This window comes from Typopeltis vanoorti, chromosome 18 (genome assembly GCF_054136105.1).
Source record: "Typopeltis vanoorti isolate ZY-2024b chromosome 18, IOZ_Tvanoo_1.0, whole genome shotgun sequence".
NCBI lineage: Eukaryota > Metazoa > Arthropoda > Arachnida > Uropygi > Thelyphonidae > Typopeltis > Typopeltis vanoorti.
The window spans coordinates 21,996,556-22,016,662 of NC_143566.1; the positions used below are offsets into that span (position 1 = coordinate 21,996,556).

The 20,107-nt window shown below is 36.9% G+C and overlaps 1 protein-coding gene across 1 annotated transcript in view; it reads left to right on the plus strand.

Annotated features, from left to right (window-relative positions):
- LOC150096534 (annulin-like) overlaps nt 1-20,107 on the plus strand; it is a 250,503-nt gene that overhangs the window by 224,736 nt on the left and 5,660 nt on the right. The window lies entirely within an intron of this gene.

The window sequence follows — 20,107 nt, forward strand, 5'->3', positions numbered from 1 at the left end:
TATTTTTCCTTAAATTCATTCTGAGAGAGCAGCCACCACTCCCCTTAGGCAATCCATTCACACTGGCTAAGCAAAAACTGTCTTGGTGATCTGCTTCTGAATTATTTGTACACATCCCCATGAAACTATATATAGATATTATATCTCCATATGTAGTTAAACTAAGCAGGCTTTATAAAAAAAAGAACAAACAATAACTTCCTCATCCCCACTTGTTGTTTTTTTTCAAGATCCCTTAGTCTTTTGTGTTACTTTTACAACTTCTGCAGTATGACAACTGAAATTCAACTCCCTTGACTGTCACTCTCAGATCAGCAGCTATGTTATTTTTTTGTGATGCAGTTCCATATATGCAATGTTCAACTTGTAATTTCTTTTAATTGAAATACATAATATTATAGTTTACAACATTAAACTAGTATCCAGGATTTCAGTGCTTGTCTCATTTGCTGTTAACTTTCCCAGCATCATAAAACATTATTGAATATTTCCCTTTCAAGCCATTGCCAATATTATTAGCATGCAAAATAAACAGTAGTTATAATGAAGGGGATACAAATCCGTTGATGTTTATCTGCCAGTAAGCGAAACTCTAAGAACTAGGACTAAGATCTATGAGTTTCATACTGAAAAACTATCAGCAAATCCAAGTGTTGTAAGTAACCACTTGGTAGTACAACACCAAGGCAACTCATATCAAAGGTGGAGCAAGCTCCCTCACTAGCCTTGATATTTTCTCATAATGTAAAAACACAGCCCCTAGGGGATGTAATACTGTAATTGTATTATGAGTAGAGGTCACTACCCAGACCGGTTTCAACTTTTTTTTTTTTGAGGTCTCATCAGTGAGTAGGTAGACCTGGAAGATAATAAGGTTTAAGTGAAAAGAACTTAGGATTTGTATCCCCTTCACTATACGAATGCCATAAAGGTGTGCCTATATATTATAACATAGAATAAAAGCCAAAAGGCTATTTTTCTGGCAACCTTAATAATAATGAAGGGGGTACAAATCCTTTGATGTTTATCTGCTAGTAAGCGAAACTCTAAGAACTAGGACTAAGATCTATGAGTTTCATACCGAAAAACTATCGGCAAATCCAAGTGTAAGTAACCACCAACTCGTATCAAAGGTGGAGCAAGCTCCCTCACTATTCTTGATATTTTTAAGTTCTTTTCACTTAAACCTCGTTATCTTTCAGGTCTACCTACTCACTGATGAGACCTCAAAAAAAAGGTTGAAACCGGTCTGGGTAGTGACCTCTACTCATAATGTAATTACAGTATTACATCCCCCAGGGGCTGTGTTTTTACATTATGAGAAAATATCAAGGCTAGTGAGGGAGCTTGCTCCACTTTTGATATGAGTTGCCTTGGTGTTATGCTACCAAGTGGTTACTTACACTTGGATTTGCCGATAGCTTTTCGGTATGAAACTCATAGATTTTAGTCCTAGTTCTTAGAGTTTCGCTTACTGGCAGATAAACATCAAAGGATTTGTATCCCCTTCATTGTTATTAAGGTTGCCAGAAAAATAGCCTTTTGGCTTTTATTCTATGTTATAAACAGTAGCTGTTCAAGTGCAGAGCCATGTCACACACTGCTAGTAATTTAGCCGGCCTGGTTGGCCGAGTGGTTAGTGTACTTGCTTTCTAGCCAAAAGGCTGCAGCTTCGAATCCCACCATGGGCATGGATGTCTGTGAAAATATTAGTAGTGGTGATGGGCAGGAGATAGCGTTGGTGTAGTTGCAGTTAGTTGTAGTTGGTGGAGAGAGAGAACTGTAGAGTAGGTGCCCTCCCTTGATGAGTCCTTGGACTCTCTGGAGGTGTCAAGTAATAATAATAATAATTTTTTTGGCCTTTGCTCCACCAATGGTGCACCCAGGGAGGAAGCCAAGGGGCCTTGGCCCCCCCAAAAAGAAAAAAAGACTAAAAATTTTCCAAAAATCTTTTCCTGATTAAAATTATTTTTTTAAAAATTTATGTTGTTGTTGTGTTTTCTATTTCTATACTACTTATGAATTAGCAGTCACATAAGGTGGGAATATCCTCTGGCTCTCGGGAATTACGGCTGTCGTGAATGCAAGGCGAACGAAGAAGTGCTCGGGCGATATTTTGTTTGCCCGATCCGGGCAAGCGATCATGAGTATCATGTATTGGCGATCACTGCAAATGCTCGGTCATAGGTCATATGCAATGCGTAGTATGTATTCTCAAATCTACTCAACTCTCCCCCCCGACCCAGGATTAAATCCTGAGTGTGCCACTGTCATCCGCCATCCTCTTATTATCTTAATAACAGTGATTATAGACTTTTTTAACGTTCTCTTCCAGGTAATAATGTTCTTGATATTTATTATCATCATTAATATCACAAGAGTTCCTTACTCATCAAAACCATGCCAATAAACTTATTATATAAAAAATTGTGGATACAGCTACCATGTTGGAGCAACAACTTTACAAAGGAAATTAGGCAAAATTAGACAAAAGGAAATTAGACAAAGGAAATTATAAATAAATGAAATCAAGAAATAAAACTTGTATACACATGGACCTACATCAACAGCTATTTTCTAGAGCTTACTTCACTAAGTTCTATTGTTTTGTCTGCGGAACGCTAGCAAGTATCGGCCCATAGTGTTATTTTCTTTGTATCCACTATCTTTTAGAGGAGATGAGATATTTTGTGCATGGTTTTTGGAATTGTTGGGGTTATATAGTTCTTGTCTTTCATAATCCTTTCCTTTTTCACTAAATGTAATGTGAGTTGCAGATGGACTATACGTGCTAATCCATTGCCTCAAGGTGTCTTTGTAACTCTTTTATGCCATCATTATTGTTCAGGGTGGATGATGAATTAATACCTGTCTGCTTTGAATTTTTATTTGTACTAGATTTTGGTACAATGTGACAAATGATTGTTTTCATGATCATGTTTTAAGTGAGCATTTTTTGAGTCACTAGAGCAGGCAGCTGACAAAGAAAATGGAAAAAGTGATCCTTGTTAGTGATTTAAACAGCAGAATAGGAAATGAATCCGACCACACACACACAGAGATATATTTTGAGAAAATTTGGAGAAAAGAGAAAAGATAATAATAATATTATTATTATTAACATCTGACCTCCATGGAGTCAGCGATTCATTGTGGGAGGTACACACTATTGTACACAGTGCTCATCCAACGTGCTTTAAACTGATTCAATATAAAAAAATTTAAAAAATTATTTTTTTCCTAATCATTACGTAACCAATTTATTAATAAATAAATTTACATATTAAAAAATTGCTTTATTAAAAATATTTCACCCTCACCACAAACAAACACCAATAATAAAAGTTTTGTATCTCGCAGAAATAACAAGCAGTGTCGGAATCACTTGTAACATGCAATGACAAGCGTAAACGAATATCGGTGAGTCTAGCTGCAATTGGCGTGATAATTCTCACACTGTGTTAGATCGCAGCATTTGTTTCGTGTAACGATAATTGAAAAAATATAATTCTTTTCATATTTTCAACAGTGACACTCATCATAATTTAGCCTTGTATCTATAATAAATAAATAATTATATGTTATTTTAACAAAATAAAATAAGATTTACAAAAAATAGTTCACCCTCACCATGAACATGCACCAATAATAAAAGTTTCATATCTCACAGAAATAATGTGTGCGAGCATACGATACACTGCCCAAAAGAGCAGTATCGGAATCACTTGTAACGTGCAATGAGAAGCGCAAACGAATATCGGCGAGTCTAGCTGCAATTGGCCGAATGTGATAATTCCGACACTGCATTAGATCGCAGTGCATTTGTATCGTAATCTAAAGCGTTAATCGAACCATTCCAATTATTAACTATTCAAAACATAAGCATAACTTTTAACATGCATTGTTAAAATGCATTGTTATTTATAAACACAAACAAAATTTAATTTTAAATTTTTCGTTGGGGTTGCTGCAGTGTCGCAGTGCTTATGTACGAGCGATCACTGGTCTATACCCACAACACACTCAGGCAATGCATTCCACTCACCAGCCACTCTCCATGCAAAGAACCTACTCCTCACTTCTCTGCTCACACCCTCCTTATACGGTTTCCAGCAATGGCCTCTTGTTCTATCCCCCCTCCCATTCTATGAAAAATCTCTTCCACGTCAACCTGATAACAACCCCTGATTAGTTTATGTCTCAATCATATCACCCCCCCTCCTTGTCATTCACGAGGCTTTGCAACTTATATTCTCTCAATTTGTCACACTCCACATTCCAAAGACCACTGACCACCTTTGTGAATCTTCTCTGGACCCTTTCCAACATATCCTCGTAACCATGAAAACCTGGCAATCAAATCTGTGCATAATAATTCATATGAGGCCGTATATGATTGCATCATAACCTCTTTATTTTTGCATGTCAGGGGCCTCTGCCTCATTGTCATTATCCGATGTGACTTCACAACTTGTAAAATGTGGTCCCTGAATTTCACGTCCTTGTCCACAATCACTCTTAGCTCTTTCATCTCCTCTACTTCCTGAAGCTTCCCCACGAAGTGTATGCTTTGCATCCTGTCGTTTACCAAATCTCAAAACCTTACACTTTGCAACATTGAACCGACAATTCGACTTACCTGCTCATTCATGCAATCTATTCAAGTCCTCTTGTAAGACCATAACATCTGCTTGACTCGGCATTGTTCTCCCCAGTTTTGCATCATCTGGGGAGATCATGCAAAACACAAGTTCCAAGGGAGTGGAAGGAGGGTAAAATTTGAGGCCTATAATTTGAAGCTACAGCCTTATCACCACATTTATGCAGTGGAACAATTTTACCCTCCTTCCACTTCCTTGGTACTTGTGCTACTGCAAGACTTTTATTAAACAGGCATGCTACTGCCAGTTCCCTGGAACATTCCCTTAGGATGCATGGTGATATGTCATTGAATCCTCACCTTATTGACATCAATTTTATTAAACAGGCATGCTACTGCCAATTCTCTGGAACATTCCCTTAAGGTGTGTGGTGATATTATTATTATTACTACGAACACCTCCAGGGAGTTCAAGGATCGTGGGAGGGCACACTACTCTAGTCTTCTTTGCTAATTACTTCTCATCCACTCCACTATTACTTAATTCTCCAACTATGACACTACTGCCATCAACGCCATCTGTCGCCCATCATCACCACCACAACAACATTTTTTGTCTGTAAATTGCATGTGTGTATGCGGGATGAAAAACTCGAGTTTCCAGGAGGAAAAAACCTGCTATTACCATGTGAGATCGGCTAACTCACCTTCAACTGAAAAAGCCCATATAAGGATTCCCCTCATCACGATGAGAATCAAACTGTGGTCTTTTCCACTTGAAAGGCGCAATGTTCCACTGTTCTATCAATTGCGCTACAGCGGTTCAAATGAGTCGCCATAGCAAGTGATATGTCATCGAATCCTATCACCTTATTGACATCAAGTTTGTTTATTTATTTCCTCAAATACCTCCTGCTCACTCAACAATTAAGCCATCCTCTCCTATGTCCTCTACACTTAAGTTGCTCATGATCCCATCCTGATGAGGATGAAACACCCTTATAAATTGATCACTGAATACCTCAATAATGTCTTCTGCAGCAGTTACCACTCTACTACTTTCATCCATTAACATAATCTTACCATGATCATTCTTCCTTCTACTTGCCACATATCTAAAAAACTCTCTAGGGTTTTTCTTAGCCCAATTTGCCAATTCCTGCTCATACTCTACTTTTGTTTTCCTTACTAACTGAGTCACTCTCCTGGCTTGTTCTGTATATTCTTCACATAACTGATTATTATCATTATTCATCTTGTACTTCCTCCAAAGTACTTTCTTTTTCCAGATTTCATGCCCAAGCTCCACGTTCATCCATTTTACACCTTCCTTATGCCTTTGGCCTTCAGAATACATTCACACATTGATGCTGTGATGTATTTCTTTGTCATTTCCCATGCAGCATTTATTTCTTTACTTCATTCCATGTTATAGCGCCAAGCTGTCTCCTAAGCTTGTCATAATCACTAGCCTTATAATTCCACATATATCCTTTCCTCACAAAAGTCTGCATATGACTAACAACACAGGTGATTACTTCATGATCACTTTCACCATCTGGAAGAAAGTGTGAAACTCCTCTCACAATTACATCCTCTGATGAAATGATAACAATATCTGCTGGATTTTTGCTCAGGATATGAACTAGTCATTACTAACACATGTTCCAACATAAAGTTGTGCACAAGTTCATGTGGAAAAGAGATATAAGAAAAGGCTCATTGACTATGTCATTGATGATGAAAATGTTGCAAGTTTTTATTATAGACAATGTCATTGTTGTATGATATGCTGGTTTAGGATACAAGAGTATACAGAAGATTTAAATTGGAAATGACCATCACTTAGTTCTAAGTAGTATAAAAATGAATATTACATTGAAAAGAATTATACGTAAGAAAGTTTTAAAAAGAATTAAAGTTGAACAGCTTTTTAACAGGTTAACTATTGCTGAACTATACAAACATTATTGAAGATAAAATGAAACAATTTGAAAACAAGAACCAAACCTTGGAGTCTCAGTGGCAAATTCTGAAGAAAACATTGATTGATTCAGCTAGGGTGTAAATATTTGCAAGGATGGAACAATAAAAACACCATAGACACAAGAAGCTAAAGATGCAGTCCTGGAAAAGAAGAAGAAAGCATACCAAACATTCCTAACAAATAAGTCAGCAGATTCCCTAAAAAAAAAAAAAAACATACAGAGAAAAATGTAAGAGAACTAAGCTAAAAGTAAAAGTAGCTAAACAAAAGTCATGGGAAGAATTTTGTAAGAATATAGAAGATAAATATCAAGAAGGTAGCATAATTCAGAGGACCTGGACAAAAGGTTGAATTCCAGATGAGTGAGGTTATGCTCTCACAGTTCTTATCTATAAAAAAATAGAGAATAAGCCGGCAAAGGTTGGTCGATTGGTAGAGCCTCTGCTACTAATGGCTCAGTTAAGTAAGTTTGAGCACGGTTAGTAGTTGGAAGGGGACCAATCATTCGATGTTGTTGGCACACTCTCCCTCGATGAGTCTTTGGACTCCTGGAGGTGTCAAATAATAATAATAAAGCAGAATGTGAGAATTACTGAGCATTTTTTCTACTAAGTGTTCTGGGTAAGATTAAACAAGCATACTTGAAAAGAGGCTGAGAAGAATTGTGGAAGAGAAACTTGGAGAAGAAAGCTAGGTTCAGGCTGAACTGAGGTTGTCAAGATCAAATTTTCACTTTACAACAAGTAGTTGAAAAATCATGGGAATATAACAAGGATCTGTGTGTAAGTCAAGGTGCCCAGAGAAAAGCTATTCAAAACGCTACAGTTCTGTCAGGTGAATGGAACATTATCCAGAGCAATACATAGCTATAGAATTGAAAGAAATATAGGAAGATGGTTAGATGTAAAATGAAGTGTAAGACAAGGATGCACATTATCTGCACTCTTATTCATTATCTGTATGGATTGCATTTTGAAAGAAAGTAGCATTAAACCTGATATTAGAATTGGAGATTATCAAACTTAGCTTGTTGCTTCATGTAGATGATGTACTCCTAAATACATCCAGCAAAAGTATTCAGGATTCTATAACTAAATTGAATAACAGTTGTAACAAATTTGACATGAAATCAGCAATAAAAAGACCAAAACTATGAAAATTTGCAGGAACATAGAAAACTTCAGCTGCATTCTTATGGAAAACCTATAGAACAAGTAAAATATTTCATCTGCTTAGGCACAGTTTTGTGTGAACATGAAAAATTAAATTTTGAAATAAACAATAGAATAAGCAAAGCTGGTATGTGGGAAGCCATTTGAATAGATTTATATGAAATAAGAGAGAAATTAGACAAAACAATAAACTAGCAGCATACAAGACAGTATTCAAACCAGTTTTAAGTTGCGGATCTTAGAGTTGGGTTAGAAATAAAGCACTTGATCAAAGATTAGAGACCATAGATATGAGAGTTCTTTGAACAGATGTCATCAATAGCAGAATCATATTAAAAAATGAAGACAATAGGAAGGAACTAGACATTGTTTGCATTCAAGAATGTTAGAGCAGGGCTAATCTGAGTAGTATGGTCACTTGTAAATAGAATGGGAAAGGAAAGGTTAACAAAACAGGTGTTTGATGGCAGGAAAAAGACCCAGAGGAAGGGCTAGGTGGAGTGATTCATTCAGAAGTGCATTAAATGAATGAAATATGATGATATTGGAGTGGTGACAGGTAATAGGCTAATTTGGAGACTTTTTTTGATAGGATATTAATAATAATGTAAACTTATGTAGTGCTGTCATGGTATCCTGAATACTTTGAGGATATCTCCTTTAAGCACTTCGTAGGAAAAGACCTGAATTTGAATCTTATCTTGAAGCGAGGAACTTTTATAAGGCATTTGTAAATATAGATTTGTTAGCCTATGTCATGTGGAAGGAACAAGATTCCCCCTCCCAAAAAAAGCATACCATTCAGAATGGTGAAATGGAGTTTGGTTCAGAATTCATCAAAAAGTGGCTTCCCTTGATGAGTTCTGGGCTCCATAGAAACTCTATGTAGTAATAATAAAAATATTATTACTACATAAATTCCTCATAATTATAGGTGAAATAAAGTACATGTGTATATTTACTGATCTTGACTCCATTTGAACAAGGTCATATGTTTAGTTCATTCATATTTTCTTAAAAGGCAACCATATCATAGATATTGATTTCTATTTGGGTTTATATAGGTCAAATTATTTCTATATTTTTATATTTTATAACTCTCTCAAACATTTCATTAACAACAGAATTGTTCTCTATTCTTTTTCAATGTTCCTGATATACTTGAACATTGCTGAATCTCCAGTGTGAGAATGCAAGGTTTCTCCTCCTGAAAATTTGAGCTTTTAACTTCACAATTCAGAAACACTGACTATAGAACTCCCACTGTTTCCCAAAGTATCATACCAGTTAGAGTTTATGAAACTGAAAAGGAAGTATTTGTGCACTTTGACTCTTGTCATACTTTGAAATTGGCAGCCCCAAACTTACATAAACATTAATGATAAAAGGGTTATTTTTTACCACAAGAACTATAGGAGAGATTGACTTCTATTTGGGTTTATATAGGTCAAATTTATTTTAAACTAAGTTAGAAAATACCGACAAGTTTCGCCGACTTTAGCTGTTTGGCTTCATCAGGGTAAAAAATATATGTAAGACAACTTAAACGCTAAAACTATAAATAATGGAAGAACCGAATACAGTTGTATTTTTACAAAAAACAGAAGAACGTGTACATCACATTCATGGAGTGTGTATGATCTCACTCCTTGTTATGTAGGAACGTTCTGTAATTGGCAGCAAGATTTAATTCTGGCATGCTTAAGGATCTTATGAGGGTCTTCCAAATCTCAGGCAGAATTAATCCTTGGTTTCTATTTAGGTTTTGATCTGAACAGATCACTGTTATGGCTTCTTTTATGATTCGGGAACGGAAATCCTCCACTAAGTAAGGCATGGAGCTTTTATCCCATTCTATGGTATGGTTTGTCCTGGAGAAATGAAAAGGTAACCCCGATTTGTCTTCTCTATTATTGTTTACGTCTCCTACATGTTCCTTTTTTCTGATTTCAAAACTTCTAGAGGTCTGAAAGAAGCCGCATGAACAGGGGATGTTGTAGACTCCGGCATATTTGGAAAAAGGATGACTATCTTTTGGAGATCTTAAGAAGTGGCAGATGGTCTTTGAAGGTTTAAGAGCCACTCATATTCCATGTGGCTTGAGGAGTGTAGCAATCTTATTGGAAACTGTCCCCGTATACGGAATCACGATAGGGGAATTATAATATATATTTTCAGGCTGTCTTTGTGGGGATCACAGAAAAGTATCTTGTGGATCAATTTTCTAGGATAACCATTGTTTATAAGGTTATTAGATGTGATAAAGAGCCAAGAGGCTATTTTTCCAGCGACATAAATTAAGTTAAGGGGGATAGTAAATCATCTATTATTTTACAGCCGGGTACGAAACTTGGAGATGAAACTCTTAGATTTCGATATCTGAGTTTCGTACCCGGCTGTAAAATAATACGGGATTTACTATCCCACTTAACTTAAGGTTATTAGATATCAGGGATAGTTCATCTTTGATGTCTTTATCATCTGCAGCGATGAGAGAGGCTCTATTTTTTAGCATGTGTACGATGCTAAGTTTCTGAGAAATGTGGTGTAAAGAAGTGAAGTGCAAGTATCGACCTGTGTTGGTTGGTTTGCGATAGACTGTAAGGCTGATGCGTCCATCTATTTATTTCTTAATTAAAGTGTCCAGAAATGGTAATTGTTGTTCTTTCTCAAGTTCTAAGGCGTGAATTTAATTTTGTGATGCAATGTGTTGATCTTGCTGAAAAAATCGAACAGATCCTTTTCTGTGTTTTTCCAAACAATAAAACATATCTCCACCACACTGTGGGTTTAGGGTCTAGTTGAGATAAAATTTTACTTTTAAGCTTCTCCATGAAGAGCCATGGGTTCACCATTATCCCCCCCCAATCACGAACTTCTACATGGAAACCTTTGAGCAAAGGGCTCTTGATTCCGCCACGCTTCGACCGATAATCTGGCTCAGATACGTTGACGATGTGTTCGCGATCTGGCCGCACGGGCGACAAACGCTAAACACATTCCTCAGCCACCTAAACAAACAACACGAACACATACAATTTACCATCGAAATCGAAAACCAAAATTCGCTCCCGTTCCTAGACACACTAGTTACACGTCTTCCTTCAGGCAGTCTATCCTTCACAGTCTACCGAAAACCGACACACACGGGCCAATACATACATGCGAATTCATACCACCACACAGCACAAAAATATGGAGTCATAAACACCCTTAAAAACAGAGCCACAACTATTTGCTCTAACCAGCAAGCCCTGAAACAAGAACTAAAAATCATTAGTGACACATTCATAAACAATGGCTATAACAAAAATACTGTCAATAAAATACTCTATAAAACCACAACAAAAACGAATCTAGATTACAGTAAAACCATAGCCATCCCATACATTAAAGGGTTATCAGAAAAAATCAACAGAATCCTACAACATTATAACCTCAATGCCACCTTTAAACCACCCACGAAGCTTAAAACCATATTCAGCTCCTCTAAGGATCCTCTCCTCCCATTAGCACATCCTGGAGTCTATTGCATCCGCTGTACCTGTAACTTATCGTACATTGGTGAAACAGGACGGACAATCCCTATACGCAAGAAAGAACACATTAGACACATTAAATATAACCATTATGGTGAAGCAGGCCTCTCATACCATGCACTTAACACCTTACACCAAATCAACTGGAAAAGCACCTGCTCCTTACACCGCACAAAAACATGGTACGAAAGAAAATTTAAAGAATCCTGCGAAATCCTGATAAACCACCCAAATACCAACAATAAAGATGGTATGAAAATTCCAAGGATCTGGATGGCACACATTCAGCCAACCTAATATGAAAGATTCAACATAAGTCAGGACTCTAGCCAATCCACTAGTATTAGAAATCATTCCACTCCAACTGGCTGGAATGATGTTAATATATGTATATAGTAGACAACACAAATAATAGGACTCTAGCGTTGATGTATAATTTTTTTTTTTCCACCAGAGGTCAGGCCAACAATTGTGGTAGCGGTTAGTCAGTGTCTTTAACGAACCAGTATGATTGTAGTATAGCTTGTTTCCTGTGTATATTTGTACGCTCCAGAAGATGACCTTGACATAAAGGTCAAAACATCGAATTGTAAAATTTTAGTAACATTAAACTAAAGTTTTTATTCAAACATGGTAGTTGTCTCCATAATTTCCAAAAATGCATTCGGATCACCATGCAAGCCTAAAAGAAAGGATATTGACTTTAATCCTCCTCCACACACCCCTAGCTATGCCACTGCATCTACCTACTGTGTTTTAGATTCAGACCCTGTCCACCCCAGGTAGCACTCTGAACCTTTTTGAACTTTTGCTGTTAATTCTAAAATGCAGTCTCAAGAACTCAGTTCCAAATACTGTATTGTAATACTACTGTGAATTTTCCTCACAATTGCTGTAAGTGTTGCTAGTTGCGAGAGGAGTTTTTCTAAATAAAATTGATTAAGAATTGCCTACATTACTATGAAATAGACTTCACCAGTGTCATCGACGATGTTGCTAACAGAAAATAAGAAAAATAACATTTTAAAATGTTGAAATTAAAGTTTTACTTAAAAAAAAAACATAGTGTTTTAATTTATTTCCCTATACATCATTTTGACTTTTTGTAGTATTTTTGGTATGTATTGAGAGGGGCAGCAAAATCAGGGACCACCCTGGGTGGCAAAAGCTCTAGGTACGCCACTGGGTAGATGTATCAGAGGATAAGTTAGTGATCTTTTCTTTGTAATCTCTGGTGTTTAAGATCACTGTAGAGTTTCCTTTATTGGCTTTTAACATGATGATTTCTTTATTTTTCTTCAACCTAAACATAGCTCTTTTCTGAGGAGTGATATTTTTGTGCTCCCATCTTGAAGAAGAGAGAAATAGTACTTTTTTTTAGCCTGAGATCATTAGCTATGGGTTCCAGTAATAACGAAACTGCCTTTTCTATGTTGCATATGATGTCAACTTTAGGAATTTGGTCAGGGATAATAGCAAAGTTGAAACCTTTCTAAAGTATACTAACTTCTGGTTTTGTTAAAACGTGATCGGAGAAATTGAAGATTACTGTGTTATCCGGCAGATTAGGTTTTGACTGAAAACTTTTTTCATAAAGAACATTAAATTTTTTTAATTTGAACTTTGTTTACTGATTGAAAAGGCCTTGTCAAAACTATTATTTATCATTATCATTATCATTTATCATTAGCTAATGAAGCTAAAAAGAATCCTAGGGAGTTCTTTCGATATGTAGCCAGCAAAAGAAAGAATGATTATGGAAGGATGACATTGATTGGAGGAAATGGTATAAAGACAGCTGTTGCAGAATGTGTGGTGGAGATACTTAATGAGCAGTTCATAAAGATCTTTCAATCTTGTGAATGTGACATCATGGAGAGATTAAGAGCAGTTGATGATGGGGAGGAGAGACTGACTGTAAGTGAGCAAGAGGTGTTTGGGGAGTTGAGTAAACTAGATGTAAATAAGGCTGTGGGACTTGATAATATATCACCGCGTATTCTGAAGGAAGGTGCCAGAGAGTTGACACCTGCCTTGACATATTTTTTTAATACGAGTCTTGCACTTGGTCAAGTCCCTAAAGAGTGGAAGGAGGGCAAGATTGTGCCACTTCATAAAGGAGGTGATCGAACTCATGCATCAAACTATAGGCCTATCTGTGTGTCAGGTGTTGTGGTTAAGTTGTTGGAGAAGCTTGTGAGAACTAGGATCCAGAGTTGGGTTGACAACAATGGTATAATCTTTGATGGACAGCATGGATTTGCTAAAGGGAAGTCGTGTTTTAGTAATCTACTTACTTATTACAATAAAGTGACTGCTTCCTTGGACAGAGGAGAAGGATACACAGTAATATACTTGGATTTTGCAAAAGCTTTTGATAGAGTACCTCATGATAAGTTGACAGTCAAACTAGAGCAGATGGGGTTGGATATTAGATTAGTGCATTGGATTGGAGACTGGCTATCTGATAGGTATCAACAAGTTGTGTATGGGGGTGCAATATCCAGGAAAAGGAAAGTCACTAGTGGAGTGCCTCAGGGATCTGTTTTAGGGCCATTACTATTTAACTTGTATATTAATGATATTGGCGAAGATTTGGATGGAGATATTCAGTTGTTTGCAGATGATGCAAAGTTGGGACGAACCATAAAGAGTAGTGAAGATGTTGTGGCCTTGCAAGAAGACTTGAATAAATTGAGTGCTTGGGCAAGCAAATGGGGATGTGAGTTCAATGTTGCAAAATGTAAGGTTTTAAAATTTGGAAAACAAAGATGGGATGCAGAATTTATGCTTGGTGAGAATATATTGTTGGAAGTAGAGGAAATAAGAGATCTGGGAGTGATAGTGGATAAGGATCTAAAATTTAGGGGACACATCGCCAAAATTGTGAAGACAACACAAAGACTTCTGGGAATGATGAGGAGGACACTGACGTGTAGAAGTAGGGAGATTCTTGTTCCATTGTATAAGGCTTTGATTAGGCCACACATGGACTATTGTGCCCAGATTTGGTCACCTGGTTTTCAGAAGGATGAAGAGATGTTGGAAAGGGTCCAAAGGCGACTGACTAAGGTAGTTTCTGACCTCTGGAATGTCAAGTATGAGGAAAGATTGAAAGGATGTAATTTGCAGAGTCTAGTGGAGAGAAGGAAGAAGGGAGATATGATAGAGACCTATAAGTTGGTAAGGGGTTGTTATAGGATCAATGCTGGAAAAGTTCTGCAGAGAATAGTGGGAGATCAGGGGAGAACCAGAGGTCATCCCTGGAAACTGTATAAAGAGGGTGTGAGTAGGGGAGTGAGAGGCAGGTTTTTTTTGTGCAGAGTTGTGAATGATTGGAATGCCTTGCCTGAGAGTGTGGTGTCTGCAAGGAGTTTGAATGTGTTTAAGACCCGGTATGATGAGATGTGTGTGAGATAAAAGGACCTCCTAGATGAGTCTTTGACTCCATGAGGTCTTGTTTAATAATAATAATAATAATAATAATAATTATCATTCTGTCTAATAGTGACCATGGGTTTTGGTCTAAATTGTTGGAGATATCTTCGTAAATCTGATAGCATTGCATATCTACTTTGCTCAATTCAAATCTAATATGTTGTATCCGCTCACATAAAGTTGGCAAAACGTCGGTATTTTCTTAGTTTGAAATAAATTTGACCTATATAAACACAAATAGAAGTCAAAATCTCCTATAGTTCTTGTGGTCAAAAATAACCATTTTTTCATTGCAAAAAAGCCAAACTGTTAAATCACCTTAGTTTTTTGAAAAGATGTGGAAACCATAATATCATTCCTAAGTTTCTCAATTTGAAAGAATGGTTCCATTCACGATGAGCTAAGCATATATATTTTAAAACATCCTTGGCACTTTTACGTGAGCAGATACAACATATTAGATTTGAATTAATCAAAGTAGATATGCAATGCTATCAGATTTACCAAAATATCTCCAGCAATTTAGACCAAAAGCTATGGTCACTTTTAGACAGAATGATAAATAATAGTTTTGAGGCCTTTTCGATTAGCAAACAAAGCCAAATTAAAAAATTTAATGTCCTTTATGAAAAAAGTTTTCAGTCAAAACCTAATCTGCTGGATAACACAGTTATCTTCAATTGCTCTGAACATGTTTTAACAAAACCAGAAGTTAGTATACTTAAAAAAGGTTTCAACTTTGCTATTACCCCTGACCTAAAGTTGACATCATATGCAACATAGAAAAGGCAGTTTTGTCGTTACGGAACCCATAGTTAATGATCTCAGACTAAAAAGCACTATCATTCTCTCTTCTTCAAGAGCTCCCAACAAAAATATCACTCCTCTAGAGAAAAGAGCTATGTTTAGGTTGAAGGAAAATAAAGAAATTATTATTATTATTACGTGACACCTCCAAGGAGTCCAAAGACTCATCGAGGGAGGGCACCTACACTACAACTCTCCATCTCCACCACTTAGTCCACCAAATATAGCGAACTGCATCGTCTACACCAACGCCATCTACTGCCCTCGACTAGCACTAATATTTTCACCAACAATCACAAATATTCATGCCCACAGCGAGATTCGAACCTGCAGCCTTTAGGCCAGAGAGCAGATACGCTAACTACTTGGCCAACCAAGTATAGATGGCAGCAGCTTTGCTGTACAAGAGTTAAATATTGATTTTAGCCATTTCATGAAATGTGAGGTGTATATATGTATGTATGTATTCATTGGATTATGCCAACAAATTATGGTATTTTTAAGGCAAATGGAAGCAGGGTGTGTGTGTGTGTGTGTGTGTGTGTGTGTGTGTGTGTGTGTGAAGTGTGCTTTGATGGGCAGTAATGTATTGGTTGGTTGGTTGGTTGTTTGGTTGGGTTATAGTTTATTTAGTGCACAAAAACTACAAAGGTCATAAAGGTTACAAACATTAGCATTTACAGAAAATTGTTAACAATATGTCTGTACAAGAATCTAGTTTCATAAAGCAGCATCTCTAGGTAAACAGAACTGTTACAGAGGGCACAGCGACACACAAGGTCAGAGGTTATTACAGTAGTGCAAAAATAGTTAACAATATAAGTTAATAGATAATATATGAAACACTAAGTCAAGGAATGCTGTATCTATCTACATATATGTAAAATTATAAGATGCCTTTATAGATAGCAGCACAAAAATAGGCAAAAAGGGATTATTATACAATATGCATGGATGAAAATTAAATTTAGCAATGCAGTAGAAACAGAATTTAGGATACATATAAACAGAATTACTAGAAACAGATTTGATTTCTGATTATCTGATTTGAGATAATAATGTCAGGAAACACAGCAGCACAGCCAACAGAGGTATTAGTTCTTGAACCATCAGTATAGATGGGTAAGAATTTTAGTAAGATGTCCTACAGCACTACATGATTATTCGAAAAATAAAGTAGTAAATAAGATGCCTACATAAAATGTATGCTAAGTAATGCAGTATCTACATATAAACAAAATTACTGCAGAGGTTTCATCAGTATATAAATAGATAACTATAGGTTAACATATGTATATACAAAACAAGTCAAGGAAAGCAGTGTCTGCATCTAGTAGGGTGATACAAATATACAAGATGTATGGTAATACAGAATTGGTCAGATTTAACCTAATGAATAATACATATAAAAGTTAACTTAAGCAAAAAAAAAAGTATTTGCATATAAACAAATTTATGGTCAAACGTGTTTGTACAAATTAATTTTTTCTAAAAAATTAAAAACATCATGCAATTTGCCTGAGTCTTCTAGCATTTCCCTGAGTGTATATGGCTTGGTTAGATAGGCGAAAATTTCATTCCTCTCTCGTGTAAATTTTTGACAATCTACCAGAATATGATGAATAGTGAGATGTGTGTTGCATTTCTCACATATGGGAGGGTCATCAACTCTCAGTAAATGGGAATGCGTAAGGTGACTGTGACCTATGTGGAGCCTAGCAAGGACAACCTCCTCCCTTCTCTTTGTACGTTTACTAGAATGCCAGTGTTTAATTTCAAGTTTAATGTTATATAATTTGTTTGTTGATGTTTCTTGCCATGTTAACTCCCACTGAACAATTAGCTTTGATCTTATAAGTTGTCTGTAGTCTGTACATAGAACTGTCAAATAGTATGTGGAGAAGGTATGGGCTGATTTAGCAGCTGCATCTGCAGTCTCATTTCCTTTGATTCCAATGTGGCTGGGAATCCAGCAGAACTGAACATCAAAATTAAGGATTTTCATCTTGTGAAGCAGGTGTAGCACTTCATAAAGTACTGGATGAGGATTATACATAGGAGAGGAGATAGCCTGTAAAGAGCTCAATGAGTCTGTATAAATTATACACTTTTGGTAGCAGTTTTCTTTTATATGCACAAGTGCAAGCTGGATGGCATGTAACTCTGCTGTATAATTACTGCAGTCTGGTGGGATCTGATTTGAGATAATAATGTCAGGAAACACAGCAGCACAGCCAACAGAGGTATTAGTTCTTGAACCATCAGTATAGATGGGTAAGAAATCAGCGTGTGCTGCTCCGTGTGCATTAAACAACTGCAGGTAAATGGATGATGGGGTATAAGATTTCTGTAGCTGACAAAGTGAGAGGTTGCAGGATGGTATGCAAACCTGCCATGGAGGAATGCTGTTTTGTTTAGTGTAGCTAATGTTGTCAACATTTATACTAACAGCTTGCACAGTTTCTTTAATACGCATACCAAAAGGATGTATAGCAGTTTGATGTGTGTGATATTGAGCTTCCCAATGCAGAGAGAAGATACTATTCCATGTAAGGTGAGCTGGGAGAGATTTTATTTTTAGGGCATAATTAAGAGACAACTGTTTCCGTCAAAGTGATAGAGTCGGTTCATTTGCTTCTACATAGAGACTTGGAGTGGGTGAGATTCGAAGGGCACCAGTAGCTACCCGTATACCCTGATGATGGATGGAATCGAACCATAGACTTGGGACCCATAATCCAGCTTTGAACATATAAGTGCATGATAAAGATGGAGCAATGAAGCTCGATCAGCACCCCACCCAGTAGAGGATAGAGTGTGAGGGAGGTTCAAAGTTCTTTTGCACTTTTCTCTTAGTTGACAAATGTGTGCTAGAAATGTGAGTTTTCTGTCAAAAATGAGTCCCAAGAACTTGGTTTCTGTAGTTACTGGAATAACAGTAGGTCCCATTCTTAGTTCAGGATCTGGGTGATGAGTGCGTTTTCGACAGAAGTGTACCCAGACACTTTTTTCTGTTGAAAACTTAAACCCATTATTAAGAGCCCACACAGAGAGACATGATCAATTGCTTGCTGAAGTTGTCTTTCAATTAGCCTCATGTTACGTGAGTGACAGCAGATTGTGAAGTCATCAACATATTTGTCTACAGTGGGAGGAAGCTGTTCAATGATTGAATTGATTTTAATAGCAAAAAGGGTTAAGACAGAGTCTTGGGGAATACCTTGTAATTGAAGATATGGTTGAGATAGCGTACTTCCCACTCTGACTTAAGTTCGCCTGGACAGAAAGTTTTTAATAAATATAGGGAGGTGTCCTTTGAGACGTAGGTTATAGAGGTCTTCTAATATGCCATATCTCCAGGTTGTGTCATAAGCTTTTTCCATGTCAAAAAAAACAGAGACAAGATGTTCTCGCTTCAGAAATGCATCTCTTATACAAGTTTCTAACCGAACTAAATGGTCCAAAGTTGATCGATGTCTATGGAAACCACATTGTGTATTGGAAAGAAGACTGTTGCTTTCTAAATACCTGAGAAGTCTGGCATTAACCATTTTCTCTAGTATCTATCTTACAAAGACAGCTGGTCAGAGCAATGGGTCGATGATTATTTGCTTGTGTTGGATCTTTTCCTGGTTTAGGGATAGCAATGACAAATGACTTATGCCAAGAATTTGGAAACTCTTCCTCTGCAAGTATTCTATTGTATAATAAGAGAAGAAGACCCATAGAAGATGATGGTAGATGTTTTATCATTTCATAATGGATGTCATCAGGTCCTACTGCACTAGGGTGAGATTGTAGGAGAGCTCTTTTTAGTTCCTCCTTGACAAATGGCTGAAGAATGTTGGTAGAAAAATTAAGCCTTTGTTTCTCTTGCTGCTCTTTCAGTATTAAAAATTCCGGAGAATATGAAGCTGTTGCTGAGATTTTAGCAAAAGTTTCTCCCAAAGTATCTGCAATAGCTTTGGGATCAGCAAGAACACTTCCATCATAGTCTAAGGTGGACAAACAATGTGCACTATATCTGCCTTTCATTTTCCGGATTTTATCCCATACAATTTTTGGACTGGTCATTTGATTAATTGATGTAGTAAATTGGATCCATGATTGTTTTTGACTCTGATGTCTTACAAAATGTGCTTTGGCTTGAGTTTGCTTGAAAGTTATTAAATTTGATGTGGTGGGGTATCTACGAAATATGCTCCATGCTCTGTGTTGATCTTTTTTGGCTGCCTGACATTCTGGGTTCCACCAAGGCTTTGGATAGACTGGAAATCGAGATGTTGTTTTTGGGATGGAGATTGTTGCTGCCTGGATAATGCATTTTGTTATATATTTTGCAGCTTCATTGATAGGTGTTTGACTGATGGCATCAGCATTAAATTTTGCAAGATGAGAGAAAGTGTTCCAGTCAGCCTGGTCCATTTTCCATGTAGGTATCCGTGTGGGTGAACATGGTTCCTGTGAAGACATTGTACAAAGAACAGGAAAGTGATCACTTCCATATATGTTCTCTTCAACGTCCCACATGAGCAGTGGGAATATGTGGAATATGAGCGGGTAG